This window comes from Phocoena phocoena, chromosome 12 (genome assembly GCF_963924675.1).
Source record: "Phocoena phocoena chromosome 12, mPhoPho1.1, whole genome shotgun sequence".
Lineage (NCBI taxonomy): Eukaryota > Metazoa > Chordata > Mammalia > Artiodactyla > Phocoenidae > Phocoena > Phocoena phocoena.
Window position 1 is genome coordinate 47,025,390 of NC_089230.1, and position 7,686 is coordinate 47,033,075.

Below are 7,686 nucleotides of genomic sequence, written 5' to 3' on the forward strand. Positions count from 1 at the left end.
AAACATGGAGAAAATCACCCTCTGTCCCACAAATTTAAGCTTGGTGATTATATATATATAAAAAAAAAAAAAAGACCAAGAATTTCATTTGGTAGCCTAAGCTGTTTTTGTCCTGATTTCAAGGTAAGAATAGAAATATATATTAGTCTTCTGCTGTAAAATAATATACTAAAACATACCTGCAACTTAAAACCTGATATAAATGTATGAGGCATATCAATGTTTTCCTAAGTTCTTGTGGCTTAAAAATCTAAATAGCAGAAATTAATTTGGAAACATATTTTCCTTACAGATATGTTTCATCTTTTCAGAGAAAGAAAACAGAGTAAAGAAAGTGCAGCATTTATGTAAATAACAGAAGGACACGTTGCTATAAAAAGTAATATGGCCAGTCAAATGATACTATTTTTTGAGATCTTGCTGTGTCCACATTACTGTGCTATACTGGAGGGTCAATATAATATTAAGGGTGAGAAGAATAAACCTCACTAATTTTGTGTCTAATAGGCCCTCAAATGTTTATTGAAATGAATTCAATTTAACTTCATTGAATTGATTTATACTGACTTGAATTAGGACAATTATAACACACTGTCACTATACTTAAATCTCTAATCTAGCTAAGGAATTAAATATAAATGCATGAAATTTTAAATAATACAAATAATGAATAACAATACATGACTATAATTTTTTTAAATAATGGCTATTCTCCGGACAGTAGTTGTTTATCTCTGTCCACCTCCCCTCCCACCTAAACATGTGCCACCAACCTCATGGAAAACTCAATGGACGTGGGCATGGACCCTGAGGTCCCAGAGCTATCTTTTTGGTTGTCAACTAAAGGTCGACAAAGATTATCACTTTAAAGTAGATAGTGATGAAAATGAGCACCAGTTATCTTTAAGAACAGTCAGTTTAGGGGCTGGTGCAAAGGATGAATTGCATACTGTTGAAGCAGAGGCAGTGAATTATGAAGGCAGTCCAGTTAAAGTAACACTGGCAACTTTGAAAATGTCTGTATAGCCAACAGTTTCCCGTGAGAGCTTTGAAATTACACCACCTGTGATCTTACGGTTGAAGTGTTGTTCAGGGCCTGTGCATCTTAGTGCACACACTTAGTAGCTGTGGAGGAAGATACAGATTCAGAAGATGAAGAGGAGGAGGACGCGAAACTCTTAAGTACATCTGGAAACCCCTTCTGCCCCTGTAAGTGATAGCAAGTTTCCACAGAAAAAAAAGTAAAACTTGCTGCTGATGAAGAAGAAGATGATGATGATGTTGATTTGGGTAATGAGGAAGCTAAAGAAAAAAGCTCCAGTAATGAAATCTATAGAAAATACTCCAGCCAAAAATGCTGTCACCACTGACCAGCTATGAATCAGGACTAGCCACTGCCATCACAACAAACTTTTAATTAAGAACCTAGTCTGCCACATAGACAGACTAGCTATGGGGCAGATCTTCTGATAAATTTGAGGGTATTTCAAGAGCCCACAGAGTGGAACATCTGAAATCAGGGCTATCTTAGAAAATCTAGGGCATGTCAACACTGTGCCTACCCTCAATTGACTTACCATATAAACCCTGTTGACATGGATGAAGACCAAACCAAAGAAATAAAAACATGTAGTAAAAAAAATAGGAAAGAACTCCTAAAAAAATAGGAAAGAACTCCTAAAACACCAAAAGAACCTAGTTCTATAGAAGACATTAAAGCAAAAATGCAAACAAGTATAGAAAAAGATTGTTCTCTTCCCAAAGTGGAAGCCAAGTTCATCAGTTATGTGAAGAATTCTTTCCAGATGACTGACCAGGAGTCTATTCAAGATCTCTGCAGTGGAAGTGGAGGAAGTCTCTTTAAGAAAATAGTTTAAATGGTTTGTTAAAATTTTCCGTCTTTTTCATTTCTGTAACAGTTGACATCTGGCAGTCCTTTTTATAATGCAGAATGAGAACTTTCCCTACCATTTCTGATAAATGTTGTCCAGGTTCCATTGCTAAGAATGTGTTGTCCAAAATGCCTGTTTAGTTTTTAAAGATGAAACTCCACCCTTTGCTTGGTTTTAAGTATGTATAGAATGTTATCATAGGGCATAGTAATAGTGGTGGTCAGACAAATGGAAATGGTGGGGAGACAAAAATATACATGTGAAATAAATTCAATATGTTAATAAAGTAAACAAATAAATAAGTATAATTAATAAATAATGGTAGACACATAAGAAGTTGCAAAAATGATACACAGAATCCCATGAATCCTTTACCCAGCTTCTATGGTGCCATTTTATTTGACTGTTGTATAATCAAAATCAGAGAACTGACACTGGTACCATACTGATAACTAGACTACGGACTGTATTTGGTTTTCTCCAGTTTTTGCCTGCCACTCAACTGTATGTGTACATGTGTGTGTGCTTATAATAGCATGTAGTTCTATGAGATTTAATACCCTGTATAGATTTGTGTAACCACCACCACAATCAGGACACAGAACTATTCCCTCACTCCAGAGGGACTCCTTCAGTTTACCACTTTGTAATCTCACCCACCCCCAATCACAATCACTAATCTGTTCTCCATTTCTATTGCTTTGCCATTCTAAGAATGTTATGTAAGTAGAATCATATAGTATGTAACCTTTTGAGATTGGATTTTTTCACTAAGCATAATGCCCCTGAGGTCCATCTAAGTTGTTCCATTTGTCAATAGTTTGTTCTTTTCTTATGGCTGAGTGGTATTCCATGATATGGACATACCAGTGTCTGTTTAACTATTCACCCATTAGAGGACATTTAGGTTGTTCCCAATTTAGGGCTATTACAATTAAAACTGCTATGAACATTCATGTGTACATGTTTTTGTCAATCTAAGTTTCCATTTCTCTGGGATGAATGCCCGGGAGTACCAATATTGGACTGTATGGTAGTTGCATTGTTAGCTTTGAAGAAACTGCCCCACATTCCCACCAGCAGGTATATGAGAGATCCGGCTGCTCCACACACTCTCCAGTATTTAGTTTCCTGCTATTTTTCATTTTACCCATTCTGGAAGGTGTGCAGTAATATCTCATTTTGGTTTTAAATTTACTTTTCCTCAACACACAACTACAATTTGAGATGTCACATGAGAATTAATTGATTGCCAAATTGTATGGACAATTTTTCTCTTCTATTTTGGTGGTTTTCAGTATTGACTTTGTTAGAATCACCTGAGGAGATTTAAAACCAACTCCAAGCCCAAGCTATACCTCAGACCAATTAAATTTGAATCTCTCAGGGTAGACCCAGGCGTCATTACTTATTTGTTAAAATTATCCCGATAATTATAATATGCAACCAAGGTTGAGAACCAATGTTGAATCTAATTTCTACACAGACACCAGAAGTCTAATCATAAAGCTCTTTGCTGACTCCCCCATAAGCTGTGCTGCAGATAAAACCCAAGCTCATTGACTGGCTCCTCAAATCTTTCTCCCCACCTTACCTCCAGCCCCAATAACCTCCATTTTCTGTCTACATTTTATGCTCTGGTAGTAACAAATTATTTGTAGCTTGCCACAGTTATCACTGTGTTTCATGCAAAATTCCTGCAGTTAGAAACCTGAGAATGTACATTTTTATCAAGCATTCTAAGTGATCCTGATGCACAATAAGAGTTGAAAGACACTATTTCCACTAATCGCAAAGTGATTTACTTATTTTTTATTACTCTATTCTTCATTTATTCATTCATCCAAAAAATATTAATTGAGGACCTAATGTGTAGAAGGCACTGGAGAGAATAACTTATGGTACAGTGATGGAAAGTCCTGGCAGACAAGTAAAACATGCGACAAGTACCAGGGTGGGTAAGCACAGGGGTTGAGGGAGCTCACAGGAGTGGCACCCCAACCAGTTATAGTAGATGTAGCTTGAAACTTGAAGGATGAGTAGGAATTAGCCAGGCAAAGGGAGGCAAAGGAGAGGATACAGTTTTTCTGAAAGAGAAAACATGTTTAAAGGCTAACAATAGAATAACATGGCTTGTTCAGACAATTTTAAGATCTTTGGTATGGCTAGAGCAGGAAGGAAAAGGAATAAACATAGACGTCTAATATTCAAATGTTTTACTCATGTTACTTTAATGTCTCTAATAAAGTAATATCAGTAAATAAGAATCAGTGGCTATGAATGGGTGAAGTCATTTTTCTTAAGCAAAGAGTAATTGGCAATTGCAGCTTGAAGGGCTTTTGAAGATTCAATTGGAAATAGCCCTCACCTCATTAAACTCTATTAACAGCATTTTTTTTAAGTTTATGACCCTGCCCAAGAGTAGCTGACCTCAACTTCAGGGTCAAGAGATTTGCTTCGAGCACTTATTTCAGGCCCTAAATGTTATGGGAACTAAGTACTCTCTCTTAATCCAAGTGTTCATCTCTGATGGAGGATATTGCTCTGCTCTCTAAATGACACTAACACTTCACTTTTCAAATACATGTCAGCTGTGTTGCTGAGCGTCTACAGCAGTTGTCATCCTGCTGCCTGAGTCAGTGACTCAGAGAAGCTGCCCTCCCAGCAGTGTGTGTGTTTGGAGAGAGTGGTGGGGATTAAAACATAAGATCCCAACTGAAGCACTTTAAATTGCTAAAATTGCTACAGTAGTCCATTGGAACCAAAAGGTGATGAATTCTTCAACTGAACTGTTGAAAAAGTTATCAAGGAAACTGAAAAGGAAAAGTAAAATTTCATTTCAAAGATTAGCTTAAAAAAAAAAAAAAGCAAGTTTCACCTCACTGGGGAGCTTTGCTGTTCCAGAATGATTTTAAGTTCACTTAGGGATATTTTAGTTTTATTCATGTTTTGGCAAAATTTATGAGCTGCAGATCATTTCCTTAAAAAAGACATTCATACTGTCACTGCCAACACTGGAGTAAATTTCACTTTATCAAGCAAAATTGTTCACTCTCACAATTAAAAAAAAAATTTATCCCGGATGCTATGGAGGGAGTGTTCTCCTTCCTCTGGACTTCTGAGAACAATAAAACCACAGTGTCAACTCGTGGGAGCAATTCTGCATCAGAAGACTCTGGCCTGGCTGTCACCACTGACCAGCTATGAATCAGGACTAGCCACTGCCATCACAACAAACTTTTAATTAAGAACCTAGTCTGCCACATAGACAGACTAGCTATGGGGCAGATCTTCTGATAAATTTGAGGGTATTTCAAGAGCCCACAGAGTGGAACATCTGAAATCAGGGCTATCTTAGAAAATCTAGGGCATGTCAGCACTGTGCCTACCCTCAATTGACTTACCATATAAACCCTGTTGACATGGATGAAGACCAAACCAAAGAAATAAAAACATGTAGTAAGCATGGTTAAGAATTTATATTCTCAACCAATTATCTTCTTTCATTGTCAGCAGTTTGCAAATCCTCTGAAGGCTCAAAACTCTGTAATGGAAGGGGACATCATAAAGGCCCCACTGGCCAGCTTCTCAAGCTACTCAGCTTTGCCACTTTATGTAACAAAACTAAAAACAACTCTCTCTTAACCAGAATTGAGGCTAGGGAGGGGTGTGTGTGTGGGTGTGTGTGTGCTGGGAGAGGCCAGAGCTTGAATACAACACTAAAGAGGCTTACGATGTCCTTCCATTTGTGACTGCTCTCTTCAGAAAGTAACTCTGAGAGAGGCCAGCCCTTAGAATGTCAGCAGGCCTGGTACTTCCCTGAGGACAGCCCGAGAGTAGAAGGGTCTTTCTCTTCTGCCTTGAGTACATGTTTACCCAACTTTGCCTCTTTGGTTAAAGGAGCATTCAATATGAAAATAAATAAAAATGTCCTCCAAGTCACTGCCAACATTGAGGCAACTGGTCTTCCCCAAACTCCTACATTACGTGCTTCTTTCCCACCCATCTCAACAATTAAATAGGACAGGCAGAGGAACAGCAAATTTCAGACTTTTTCCTCCCTTCCTCCCCTCCCCCCACTCCAGTCCTTGAGTCTTTGTCCTCTGCCCTAAAAGTGTCTTATTTTTTCCCCTCTTGTCATCTGGCAGCCAAGAATATTGAACGCAGCTTGAAGAAATAACATCATATTATAGAAACACCTTTTTATTAAGACAGCTGACAACATATGTTAGTGCATGTACTCATTCTTTAGATTGCTATGCCATTTTAGGGCAGAGAGAGGGTTTAGATGCAGTCTTCACGCTATTTTTCAAATTTCATGTGCTGTGGAAAAAAGGCAAACCTTGCCATTTTTCATTTTGCAAGGTTATGAGGATTAGGGAGTATTTTCTTTTTTCACTGCATGATTTAACATGACTTTGAAAATTGCACGTTAACTCCCAACAAGATTTTGATATTGTAAAGTCTGAACAATCTTTAAAAAGCAAAAGCAAAATATAGCTAATTAACAAGGAAACAAAGATTCCTTTCAAGGAATGACACGGTACATTTCCAGGGTCTGGCCCAGCAAAGATGGGAACGGTGATCCTCACAAACATGGCAAGTTCAGGCCTTTAGGCACCACTGTCCTTCTGCAAGTGTGAGCTTTCTGTCAAGCTCACGTATGAAACCCTCGCATGCTTATAAGGGGGCTTCCTTGCCCTTCCCTCTCTGTCTCTTTTATAACCCTAACTCTTCTCTTCCGTAAGAACTAGTTGCAGGATGGTAAAAGGAAATGATTTCATTTGGGTGGAGAAAGGAAAAGATACAGAGTTAGTCCCAAATCTTGTAAGTTAAATGTGCTGTGCAAGAAAAACAGCTGCCGATCCACCAGCTGAGTCTCCTTAAGTGGCAGGGCCTGTCTGTAGCAGAGTCCCCAAGGACAGGAGCAGCGCAGGTGGAGACAGGGAAGAGACAGAACCAAGACTTAAATCTTGGTTCCATGTTCATAATTCTCTCTATCCTGTCCTCCTTTCCCTCTTTATTTTAGTAGGAACAGTCCTCTCCAGAGATCTAGAGGGCTCTGCTGGCGGCCATAACTTCTCTCTCACACACTGCGGGGAAAGGTGAAAGGACAACTAATCTTCTCTACCCTGGATTGTGCAAAATGTCTATTTCTTAGATCATTGCATAATGTGCATACGCTGAAAACTAATCTAGAAATAGATTCAGAAAGTAAGATGCTATTAAAAACCTGGATTTAAGATTCTATCCCAAACCAGAAAAGCACAGTTAATCCTCAGGGGGAAAAATATTGCAAGGCATGTGCTAATTACACTTACTATCGCTCATCCTGTCATGCTGTACCTCCAGTGTGCTTCAGCAAGGAGGGGATGCAGAATTCATTAAAATGGCCTGGGTTTTTGGGTGACAATCACACCAGAATGGATGTTGGTGGGCTTCCTACATGCAGTAGAGGAAATTGGTTCATCAATCCAGCCTCTGGGGGGCTCAGATTTGGGAATGGCTGTGAACTTACTCCTTTAAATATCAATTTTATTTGTGTGTCTATTAATCCTTCTTGGATGGAAATCTTTGAACATTCGCATTTATCTGTCCTCATAAAGAGAGGATATTTAAATTATTTTAATTGTTTGGTGACCAGGGTCTTTTTTATTAAAGTCCACCATCTGATCCACCTCTTTCCCTTTGTCAGCTCATTTCCTTTCTAACTCTTTCACAAGGGGAAGCCCTTAAAGTGATCCAGCAAATTGTAAGACATTGCCTGGGCAACAATTCACTAGGAAGCAGGGTC

General features: G+C 38.5%; 1 pseudogene; it reads left to right on the forward strand.

Annotated features, from left to right (window-relative positions):
* Nucleotides 1–776: 776 nt before the first annotated feature.
* LOC136131942 (nucleophosmin-like) lies at nt 777–1,864 on the forward strand (annotated as a pseudogene).
* Nucleotides 1,865–7,686: the final 5,822 nt, after the last annotated feature.